Here is a 13,462-nt window from a genome sequence, read left to right as displayed (position 1 = left end):
GGCTTGTAAAACGTAGTGTTTTGGGAAATTGCCCGACACCCAATACGGGTGTGTGATGACCCACAAGTGTAGGGGATCTATCGTAGTCCTTTCGATAAGTAAGAGTGTCAAACCCAACGAGGAGCAGAAGGAAATGATAAGCGGTTTTCAGTAAGGTTTTCTCTACAAGCACTGAAATTGTAGGTAATAGATAGTTTTATGATAAGGTAAATTGTAACGAGTAACAAGCAATGAAAGTAAATAAAGTGCATCAAGGTGGACCAATCATTTTTTAACAAATGATAAGCCTGGACAATTTCTTATAATGAGAAAAGAGCTCCCGAGGACACATGGGAATTATCGTCAAGCTAGTTTTCATCACGCTCATATGATTCGTGTTCAGTACTTTGATAATTTGATATGTGGGTGGACCGGTGCTTGGGTACTGCCCTTACTTGTACAAGCATCCCACTTATGATTAACCCCTATTGCAAGCATCCGCAACTACAAAAGAAGTATTAAGGTAAACCTAACCACGACAGTAAACATATGGATCCAAATCAGCCCCTAATGAAGCAACGCATAAACTAGGTTTTAAGCTTCTGTCACTCTAGCAACCCATCATCTACTTATTACTTCCCAATGCCTTCCTCTAGGCCCAAATAATGGTGAAGTGTCATGTAGTCGACGTTCACATAACACCACTAGAGGAAAGACAACATGCATCTCATCAAAATATCGAACGAATACCAAATTCACATGACTACTAATAGCAAGACTTCACCCATGTCCTCAGGAACAAACGTAACTACTCACAAAGCATATTCATGTTCATAATCAAAGGTGTAATAATATGCATTAAGGATCTGAACATATGATCTTCCACCAAGTAAACCAATTAGCATCAACTACAAGGAGTAATCAACACTACTAGCAACCCACAGGTACCAATTTGTGGTTTGGATACAAGATTGGATACAAGAGATGAACTAGGGTTTTGAGAGGAGACGGTGCTGGTGAAGATGTTGATGGAGATTTACCCCCTCCCGATGAGAGGGTTGTTGGTGATGACGATGGTGATGATTTCCCCCTCCCGGAGGGAAGTTTCCCCGGCAGAACAGCTCCGCTGGAGCCCTAGATTGGTTCCGCCAAGGTTCCGCCTCGTGGCGGCGGAGTTTCATCCTGTAAGCTTGCCCACGATTTTTTCGAGGGTAAAAGCCTTCATATAGCAGAAGATGGATACCAAGGGGCCACCAGGGGGTCCAGGAGACAGGGGCACGCCCAGTAGGGGTGGGCGCACCCCCCAACCTCCTGGCCAGGGTGTGTGCCCCCTGAGGTGTTTCTTCCCCTCAATAATTCTTATTAATTCCAAAAATAAGTTTCGTGGAGTTTCAGGAGTTTTGGAGCTGTGCACAATAGGTTTCCAATGTTTGCTCCTTTTCCAGCCAGAATTCCAGCTGGCGGCATTCCCCCTCTTCATGGTAAATCTTGTAAAATAAGAGAGAATAGCCATAAGTATTGAGATATAATGTGTAATAACAGCCCATAATGCAATAAATATTGATATAAAAGCATGATGCAAAATGGACGTATCAACTCCCCCAAGCTTAGACCTTGCTTGTCCTCAAGCGGAAGCCGATATCGAAAAATATGTCCACATGTTTAGAGATAGAGGTGTCGATAAAAATAAAATACTGACATGAGGGCATCATGATTATTCTTATAACAGCAACATAAATAGATTTTATCATATGACTTCTTATGCTCAAGTAACGATCAATTCACAATGTCAAGCATGGTTCAGAAACTTCATTGGGAGCTAGCAAACTGTAATATTAGTCATTGAAGCAATTGCAATTTATCACAACATCAGAAAGAGTCAAGAATAGAGCTTTTCAGCAAGTCCACACACTCAACTATCATGTAGTCTTCTACAATTGCTAACACTCACGCGGTACTTGTGGTTATAGAGTTTCAACCGGACACTGGAAAGATAGGGGCTTACTGTGTTGCCTCCCAACGTATTCACCTTTAGGTGATGTCAACAATAATAGTCCATGCTAACTTACATCCAATTGGATATATATATACATATCATGATCTTTCAAACACGAGGAGCTTGCCAGAGGATAAAATGAAAAAGGGAAAGGTGAGGATCACCTTGAATCAAGCATAAAGTAAAAACATAAATTAAAATATAGGCCCTTGGCAGAGGGAAGCAGAGGTTGTCATGTGCATTTAGGGTTGGATGCACAAAATCTTAATGCAAAAGAACGTCACTTTATATTGCCACTTGTATATGGACCTTTATTATGCAGTCCGTCGCTTTTATTGCTTCCATAACAAGATCATATAAAGCTTATTTTCTCTGCACTAATAAGTCATACATATTTAGATAGCAATTTTTATTGCCTGCAACATGACAACTTACTTGAAGGATCTTACTCAATCCATAGGTAGGTATGGTGGACTCTCATGGAAAAACTGGGTTTAAGGATATTTGGAAGCACAAGTAGTATCTCTACTTGGTGCAAGGAATTTGGCTAGCATGAGGGGGAAAGGCAAGCTCAACATGTTTGGAAGGTCAATGACAATATACTTTAACTGAGATGTGAGAAAACATAGACCATTACGTTGTCTTCCTTGTCCAACATCAACTCTTTTAGCATGTCCTACTTAATGAATGCTTCACAATCATAAAAGATGTCCAAGATAATATATTTGTATGTGAACCTCTCTTTCCTTATTACTTCCTATTAATTGCAACGATGACCAAAACTACGTTTATCAACTCTCAACAACTTTTATGCCTCATACTTTCTATGTGTGAAGTCATTACTATTCATAATATCAATATGAACTCTTTTATTCTCTACTTCCTCAAGATCATAGCAAGATAGCAAAGCCCTTGACTCAACACTAATCTTTATTATAGATAGCTCACGGACTCGATTACATAAAGAGATCACAAAGCAAAACTCAGAACTACTTGATATTAAAACTTCAATCTACTAGATCAAGATATTACTAAAAGGATCGAACTAAATAAAATGGTAAAGATAAGAGTGTGATGGTGATACGATACCGGGGCACCTCCCCCAACCTTGGCAGTTGCCAAGGGGAGTGCCCATACCCATGTGATTATGTCCTCGGAGGTGGTGAAGTAGGAGTTGTTGATGAAGTAGGCTTCTTCCTCAATTTATGCTTGAGTATAGTATTTTGCTCCTTTAGGTCCTCGATCCCTTGCTCAAGGCTTAATACTCTTTTGCACAATTCCTGTTTATTTTCCTGCAAGAGACGAAAAGGGATAAACTCAATCTTTGGCTTCTTTGCTCTATCGGGGAGGCTTGACTTCTTAAACTCCACATGCATGTCCCCAAGCTGAGGTAATGGGGCTTCGTCTTCGTATGAACTCATTTCCTCTTTTCCCTTAGGCTCATAGTCTTCTTCTTCTTCAGAGGTCCAGCCATCATGCTCCAAGTCCCCATAGACCTTAGGGTCTGCAAGGTAATCAACCACATAGCTTTCCCCTTCCGAATCCTGAGATGACATATTGCTCTAAATCTGTAACAGAACAGCTTGAAACAAAAACAGAGGATATTGGCGTGATACGGTGGTCAAAACCTTCGGGAGTTTATATAATGAATTTTTACCGACCAAAATACGTAACGTGCAAGAAAACAGAGTCCGGGAGGCACACGAGGTGGCCACGAGACAGGGGGTGCGCCCAGTAAGGGTGGGCGCGCCCTCCACTCTCGTGGAGGCCTCGTGTCCTTCCTGGACTACTTCTTTCTTCCTAAAATTCTTAAATATTCCAAAACTGATAATTAGAATTGTTTTGTAGTCGGTTTACTTACCGTACCACATACCTATTCCTTTTCGGAGTCTGGAACGTTCTGGAAAGTGTCCCTTATGTATTCCTCCGAGGTTACGGTTTCAATAATAGTAGTTTCAACATTGATAGGATTACCTGAGATATAATGTTTAGTTCTTTGACCGTTCACCACCCTCGGATTTGTGCCCTCGAAGTTGTTGATTTTTATGGCACCAGAACATAGACCTCCTCGATAACGTAAGGACCTTCCCATTTAGAGAGAAGTTTTCCTGCAAAAAATCTTAAACGAGAGTTGAATAATAACACATAATCACCTATGTTAAACTCACGCTTTTGTATCCTTTTGTCATGCCAGTGTTTGACTTTTTCTTTGAATAGCTTGGCATTCTCATAGGCTTGGGTTCTCCATTCATCAAGTGAGCTAATATCAAACAACCTCTTCTCACCGGCAAGTTTGAAGTCATAGTTGAGCTCTTTAATAGCCCAATATGCTTTATGTTCAAGTTCTAGAGGTAAGTGACATGCTTTTCCATAAACCATCTTATATGGAGACATACCCATAGGATTTTTGTATGCAGTTTTATAGGCCCATAATGCATCATCAAGTTTCTTGGACCAATTCTTTCTAGATGTATTCACAGTCCTTTGCAAAATTAATTTGAGCTCTCTATTGCTCAACTCTACTTGACCACTAGACTGCGGATGATAAGAAGATGCGATTCTATGATTAACATCATACTTAGCAAGCATCTTACGGAAAGCTCCATGAATAAAATGTGAACCACCATCAGTCATAAGATATCTAGGGACTCCAAACCTCGGAAAAATAACTTCATTAAGCATTTTAATAGAAGTGTTATGATCAGCACTACTAGTTGGAATAGCTTCTACCCACTTAGTAACATAATCAACATCAACTAAAATATGTGTGTAACCATTAGAGGCAGGAAAATGTCCCATATAATCAAAGCCCCAAACATCAAATGGTTCAATAAAAAGAGAATAATTCATAGGCATTTCTTGATGTCTACTAACATTACCAATTCTTTGACATTCATCTCAAGATAAGCCAAACTTATGAGCATCTTTGAAGAGAGTAGGCCAATAAAATCCGGATTGCAATACCTTGTGTGCAGTTCTATCTCCAGCGCGGTGTCCTCCATATGATTCAGAGTGACACTTGCGTAGGATCTGTTCCTATTCGTGCTCAGGTACACAACGTCTAATAACACCATCTACTCCTTCTTTATAAAGGTGTGGGTCATCCCAGAAGTAATGTCTTAAATCATAAAAGAACTTTTTCTTTTGCTGGTATGTGAAACTAGGTGGTGTAAATTTAGCAACAATGTAATTAGCATAATCAGCATACCAAGGAGCAGTATGAGAAGCATTAACGGCCGCTAATTGTTCATCAGGAAAGCTATCATCAATAGGCAGTGGGTCATCAAGAACATTCTCTAACCTAGACAAGTTGTCTGCAACGGGGTTCTCAGCTCCCTTTCTATCAATAATATGAAAATCAAATTCTTGGAGCAAGAGAACCCATCTAATGAGTCTAGGCTTAGCATCTTTATTTTCCATAAGATATTTAATAGCAGCATGATCAGTGTGAATAGTAACTTTGGAATCAACTATATAAGTTCTAAACTTATCACATGCAAACACAACTGCTAAGAACTCTTTTTCAGTAGTAGCATAATTTCTCTGGGCAGTATCAAGAGTCTTACTAGCATACTGGATAACATTCAATTTCTTATCAACCCTTTGCCCTAGAACAACACCTACAGCATAATCACTAGCATCACACATAATTCCAAAGGATAAATTCCAATCAGGTGGCTGAACAATAGGTGCAGTGACCAAAGCTTTCTTAAGTATTTCAAATGCTTCTACACAATCATCATCCAAGACAAAAGGAATATCTTTTTGCAATAAATTAGTCAGAGGCCTAGAGATTTTAGAAAAGTCCTTAATGAACCTCCTATAAAAACCGGCATGACCAAGGAAACTTCTTATACCTTTTATGTCCTTGGGACATGGCATCTTTTCAATAGCATCAACTTTGGCTTAATCAACTTCAATACCTCTCTCGGAAATCTTATGCCCCAAGACAATGCCTTCATTAACCATAAAGTGGCACTTTTCCCAATTCAAGACGAGACTAGTGTCTTCGCATCTCTACAAAACTCGATCAAGGTTGCTCAAGCAATCATCAAAAGAGGATCTATAAACGGAGAAATCATCCATGAATACCTCACAAATCTTTTCACAGAAGTCAGAGAATATAGCCATCATACATCTTTGAAATGTAGCAGGTGCATTACATAAACCAAAAGGCATACGTCTATAAGCAAAGGTGCCAAAAGGGCAAGTAAAAGTAGTTTTAGATTGATCCTTCGCTGACACAGGTATTTGAGAGAAACCAGAATAACCATCTAGAAAGCAGAAATATGTGTGTTTGAATAGTCTTTTTAGCATTTGATCAATAAAAGGTAAAGGGTAATGATCTTTCTTAGTAGCTTTATTTAATTTACGGAAATCAATTACCATCCTATAACCTGTAATAATTCTTTGCGGGGTCAATTCATCTTTATCATTAGGTACGACAGTAATACCTCCCTTTTTAGGAACACAATGGACAGGGCTTACCCAATCACTATCTGCAACGGGATAGATTATACCTGCCTCAAGGAGCTTTAGTATCTCCTTTCTTACCACTTCTTTCATCTTGGGATTCAGTCGTTGTTGAGGATCTCTAACTGGTTTGGCATCAGCCTCCAAATTAATTTTGTGTTGACATAACGTGGGACTAATGCCCTTAAGATCATCCAGAGTATATCCAATAGCAGCACGATGCTTCTTCAGAGTTTTCAATAATCTTTCTTCTTCTTGCTCTGAAAGGTTAGCACTAATAATAATAGGATATATTTTCTTTTCATCGGGATAGGCATACTTAAGATTATCAGGTAATGGTTTGAGTTCAAACACAGAATCACCCTTGGGTGGAGGGGGATCCCCAAGAATTTCAACGGGAAGGTTGTGTTTCAGCATAGGTTCCTGTTTAAGGAACACTTCATCTATTTCCCTTCTTTCCTTCATAAACATATCATTTTCATGGTCTAGCAAATATTGTTCTAACGTATCAGTAGGAGGCACGGCAATAGAAGCAAGACCAATAATCTCATCCTTACTAGGTGATTCTCTATCACGAGGTTGTCTACGAAACTTAGCAAAATTAAACTCATGAGACATACCCTCTAAGCCAATTGTGACAGTATCCTTTTCACAATCAATCCTAGCATTAACTGTATTCAAGAAGGGTCTACAAAAATAATGGGACAAAAATCATCTTGTGGGGAACCAAGAACAAGAAAATCAGCAGGATATTTAACCTTCCCACACAAGACTTCAACATCTCTAACTATCCCAACTGGTTTAATGGTATCCCTATTAGCAAGCTTAATAGTAACATCAATATCCTCTATTTCAGCAGGTGCAATATCATGCATAATTTCTTTATATAAGTCATAGGGTATTGCACTAGCACTAGCACCCATATCACATAAACCATGATAACAATGATCTCCTATTTTAATAGAAATAACAGGCATGCCTACAACAGGTCTATGTATCTCAGTATCTGGTCTAACAATATTAGCGGTCTCACCACAAAAATAAATAACATGCCCATCTAAATCATCATCCAAGAGATCTTTAACCATAGCAATACTAGGTTCAACTTTGATTTGCTGAGGAGGTGAGGAAAAGGAGGTTTCTCAACATAAGTAGTAGGAACAATAGGATCACTATAGGTGATAGTTTTTTCTTCAACTGTAATAGGTGCAACTACTTTTACTTCAACAGGAGGATTATATTTAAACCACTTCTCCTTAGGGAGATCAACGTGAGTAGCAAAAGATTCATAGAAAGAAGCTACTATCTCAGAGTCAAGTCCATATTTAGCGCTAAATCCATGAAAAGTATCAGTTTCCATAAAAGATTTAACACAATCAAACTTAGGTGTCATACCTGAATCCTTACCATCGTCGGAACCCCAATCTTCCGAGTTGCATTTAATTCTTTCCAATAAGTCCCATTTGAATTCAATAGTCTTTAGCATATAAGAACCAGCACAGGAAGTATCGAGCATGTTGCGATCATTGAGAGAATGACGAGCATAATAATTTTGAATAATCATTTCTCTGGAGAGCTCATGATTGGGGTATGAATATAACATTGAATTAAGCCTCCCCCAAGATTGAGTGATGCTTTCTCCTTTGCGAGGCCAGAAATTATATATGTAATTACAATCACGATGAACAAGATGCATAGGATAGAACTTCTGGTAAAATTCCAACTTCAATCGTTTATAATTCCAAGATCTCGTATCATCACATAGCCTATACCATGTCAATGCATATCCCTTCAAAGATAAAGGGAAGACCTTCCTTTTGACAACATCATCGGGAATACCTGCAAGCTTAAATAATCCACAAACTTCATCCACAAAGATAAGGTGTAAATAGGGATGCAATGTTCCATCTCCTGCAAATGGATTAGCTAGCAGTTTCTCTATCATACCCGAAGGAATCTCAAAGTAAATATTTTCAAAAAGTTCAGTAGGTTGAGGAGCAACTCTTTGCTCTTCTGGTCGGGGTGAAGATACCCCGAACAAGCCCCTCAAAGGATTACTTTCCATAGTGACAAGTAACAGAAAATTTCAGCACACTATATAAATGTTTCCTTACCAAGTTCCACTCACCAAAAGCGCTACACTCCCCAGCAATGGAGCCAGAAAAGAGTCTTGATTACCCACAAGTGTAGGGCATCTATCATAGTCCTTTCGATAAGTAAGAGTGTCAAACCCAATGAGGAGCAGAAGGAAATGATAAGCGGTTTTCAGTAAGGTTTTCTCTGCAAGCACTGAAATTGTAGGTAATAGATAGTTTTGTGATAAGATAAATTGTAACGAGTAACAAGAAATGAAAGTAAATAAAGTGCAGCAAGGTGGCACAATCCTTTTTGTAACAAAGGATAAGCCTGGACAACTTCTTATAATGAGAAAAGAGCTCCCGAGGACACATGGGAATTATCGTCAAGCTAGTTTTCATCACGCTCATATGATTCGCGTTCGGTACTTTGATAATTTGATATGTGGGTGGACCGGTGCTTGGGTACTGCCCTTACTTGGACAAGCATACCACTTATGATTAACCCCTATTGCAAGCATCCGCAACTACAAAAGAAGTATTAAGGTAAACCTAACCACAGCATTAAACATATGGATCCAAATCAGCCCCTAACGAAGCAACGCATAATCTAGGGTTTAAGCTTCTGTCACTCTAGCAACCCATCATCTACTTATTACTTCCCAATGCCTTCCTCTAGGCCCAAATAATGGTGAAGTGTCATGTAGTCGACGTTCACATAACACCACTAGAGGAAAGACAACATACATCTCATCAAAATATCGAACGAATACCAAATTCACATGACTACTAATAGCAAGACTTCACCCATGTCCTCAGGAACAAACGTAACTACTCACAAAGCATATTCATGTTCATAATTAGAGGAGTAATAATATGCATTAAGGATCTGAACATATGATCTTCCACCAAGTAAACCAATTAGCATCAACTACAAGGAGTAATCAACACTACTAGCAACCCACAGGTACCAATTTGTGGTTTGGATACAAGATTGGATACAAGAGATGAACTAGGGTTTTGAGAGGAGACGGTGCTGGTGAAGATGTTGATGGAGATTTACCCCCTCCCGATGAGAGGGTCGTTGGTGATGACGATGGTGATGATTTCCCCCTCCCGGAGGGAAGTTTCCCCGGCAGAACAGCTCCGCTGGAGCCCTAGATTGGTTCCGCCAAGGTTCCGCCTCGTGGCGGCGGAGTTTCGTCCTGTAAGCTTGCCCACGATTTTTTTGAGGGTAAAAGCCTTCATATAGAAGAAGATGGATACCGAGGGGCCACCAGGGGGGCCAGGAGATAGGGGGCGCGCCCCCACCCTCCTGGCCAGGGTGTGGGCTCCCTGAGGTGTTTCTTCCGCTCAATAATTCTTATTAATTCCAAAAATAAGTTTCGTGGAGTTTCAGGATTTTTGGAGCTGTGTAGAATAGGTTTCCAATGTTTGCTCCTTTTCCAGCCAGAATTCCAGCTGCCGGCATTCGCCCTCTTCATGGTAAATCTTGTAAAATAAGAGAGAATAGCCATAAGTATTGAGATATAATGTGTAATAATAGCCCATAATACAATAAATATTGATATAAAATCATGATGCAAAATGGACATATCAGTGTGGTTATCTCATATATATATAAGGGTACATGAAGTGTACAAATACAATATACAAAGTATACACATAAGCTACATATAAAACTTGATCTAACACCCTTCCTCAATCTTAACTGTGGCCTGAAGTACAAAGCAAGTTAAGATTGCGCCTACAACCTTCAAACTGAGGTTGTGGAAGTGGCTTCATGAAGATGTCAGCAAGTTGATCTTTGGAGGAGATGAACTTGATATGAAGAAGCTTCTGTGCAACACGTTCCCTCACAAAGTGATAGTCAACTTCGATGTGCTTGGTACAAGCATGAAAAACTGGATTAGATGAAAGATATGTCGCACCAATATTATCACACCAAAGAACCGGTAGCTGCTCTTGAGAGACTCCCAACTCTCTCAATAGACTGTACCCAAATGAGCTCAGCCATGGCATTGGCAACTGCCTTTTACTCTGCTTCAGTGCTACTCTGAGATATTGTGGCCTGCTTGTGCACACTCCAGGCGATCATGTTGCGACCAAAGAAGACAGCATAGCCCCCCGTTGATCGCGGGTCATCGAGACTCCCAGCCGAATCTGCATCCGAGAACACCGAGAGAGCACTTGAGGAGGTAGACCGAAGATGCAAGGCATAGGAAACAGTATGAGAGAGATAACGCAGTATATGCTTCACAGCTGACCAATATGAAGTCCGAGGAGCATGAAGATACTGACACACATGGTTTACCGCATAGGAGATGTCTGGCTGTGTGATAGTCAAGTACTACAAGCCACCAAGAATACTACGATACTCTGTAGCATCATCTGAAGGAAGCAAGGCACCATCCAAGGCTGATAACCAATCAGTTGCAGACATATGGGTGGTAGCATTCTTGCATTGCAACATACCAGCACATCGCAGCAAGTCGAAGGAATACTTATGCTGAGTGAGAGTCAGGCCAGCAGGGGACCGTGAAACCTCCAGACCAAGGAAGTAATGGAGAGCACTTTGATCCTTGACAGCAAAATGACCACTCAGAGGAGATAGCAAACATAAACCAGCAGGTACATAGTAACCTCAGGAGGATGGAACATGAACAGAGGCGTGCTACATCTTGAGCTTGCATTGGTTTTTCCCTTGAAGAGGAAAGGGTGATGTAGCAAAGGTGCATAAGTATTTCCCTCACTTTTTGAGAACCAAGGTATCAATCCAGTAGGAGGCTCCTCAAAAGTCCCACGCACCTATACAAACAAACAAGAACCACGCAACCAACGCGATAAAGGTGTTGTCAATCCATTCACGGTAACTTGCGAAAGTGAGATCTGTTAGAGATAATAACATAAGATAAATATTTTTGGTATTTTTATGATATATATTGGAAAATAAAAGATGCTAATAAAAGTAGATAGCATAAGTATTACGGTGGGTGAACAAATTACTGTCGAGCAATTGATAGAAAAGCGCAGAGTTATGAGATTATCTAGGCATGATCATGTATATAGGCATCACGTCCGTGACAAGTAGATCGAAACGATTCTGCATCTACTACTATTACTCCACACATCAACCGATTCATGCCTGCATCTAGAGTATTAAGTTCATGAAGAACAAAGTAACGCATTAAGAAAGATGACATGATGTAGAGGGATAAACTCATGAAATATGATATAAACCCCATCTTTTTATCCTCGATGGCAACAATACAGTACGTGCATTGCTGCCCCTGCTGTCACTGGGAAAGGACACCGCAAGATTGAACCCAAAGCTAAGCACTTCTCCCATTGCAAGAAAGATCAATCTAGTAGGCCAAACCAAACTGATAATTCGAAGGGACTTGCAAAGATAACTTAATCACACGTAAAAGAATTCAGAGGAGATTCAAATATTTCTCATAGGTAAACTTGATCATAAACCCACAATTCATCGGATCTCGACAAACACACCGCAAAAAGAGTTACATCGAATAGACCTCCAAGAAGATCGAGGAGAACTTTGTATTGAGATTCAAATAGAGAGAAGAAGCCATCTAGCTAATAACTATGGACTCAAAGGTCTGTGGTAAACTACTCACAACTCATCGGAGAGGCCTTGGAGATGATTTAGAGGCCTTCCATGGTCGATTCCCCCTCCGGCGGAGCACCGACGAAAGCTCCAAGATGGGATCTTGCGGATACAGAAGGTTGCAGCGGTGGAAATAGTTTTTCGTGGTGCTCCTGGATGTTTTCGGGGTACATGGATATATGTAGGAGGAAGAAGTAGGTAGGTTGATGCTCGAGGGGCCCACGAGGGTGGGGGGGCGCGCCGGGCACCCTCGTGGCTGCCTTGTTTGTTGCTTGATGTCCACTCCAAGTCCCCTGGATTGCGTTTGTTCCAAAAAGATCACTCCCGAAGGTTTCGTTCCGTTTGGACTCCGTTTGATATTCCTTTCCTTCGAAACACTGAAATAGGCACAAAAATCAGCAATTCGGGCTGGGCATCCGGTTAGTAGGTTAGTCCCAAAAATGATATAAAAGTGTAGAGTAAAGCCCATAAACATCCAAAACGGGTAATATAGTAGCATGGAACAATCAAAAATTATAGATACGTTGGAGACGTATCAAGCATCCCCAAGCTTAATTCCTGCTTGTCCTCGAGTTGGTAAATGATAAAAACAGAATTTTTGATGTGGAATGCTACCTAGCATAATTCTCAATGTAATTTTCTTTATTGTGGCATGATTGTTCAGATCCAAATGATTCAAGATAAAAGCTTATAAAACATAAAAATAATAATACTTGAAGCATACTAACTAATAATCATGTCTTATCAAAATATCATAGCCAAAGAAAGCTTCATCCCTACAAAATCATATAGTTAGGCCATGCTTCATTTTCATCACACAAAATACTCCCATAATGCACAACCCCGGTTTCAGCCAAGCAATTGGTTCATACTTTTTAACGCGCTTCAGCTTTTTCAACTCTTACGCAATACATGAGCGCAAGCCATGGACATAGCACTATATGTGGTATATGGTGGTGGTTGTGAAGACAAAAAGGGAGAAGATAGTCTCACAGAAACTAGGCGTATCAACGGGCTATGGAGATGCCCATTAATAGATATCAATGAGAGTGAGTAGGGATTGCCATGCAACGGATGCACTAGAGCTATAAATGTATGAAAGCTCAACAAAAGAAACTAAGTGGGTGTGCATCCAACTTGCTTGCTCACGAAGACATAGGGCATTTTGAGGAAGCCCAATATTGGAATATACAAGCCAAGTTCTATAATGAAAAATTCCCACTAGTATATGAAAGTGACAACATAGGAGACTCTCTATCATGAAGATCATGGTGCTATTTTGAAGCACAAGTGTGGAAAAGAGATAGTAGC

The sequence above is a fragment of the Triticum dicoccoides genome, chromosome 7B (genome assembly GCF_002162155.2).
Source record: "Triticum dicoccoides isolate Atlit2015 ecotype Zavitan chromosome 7B, WEW_v2.0, whole genome shotgun sequence".
In the NCBI taxonomy this organism is placed as follows: domain Eukaryota; kingdom Viridiplantae; phylum Streptophyta; class Magnoliopsida; order Poales; family Poaceae; genus Triticum; species Triticum dicoccoides.
Note: the sequence above shows the minus strand (reverse complement) of the source record.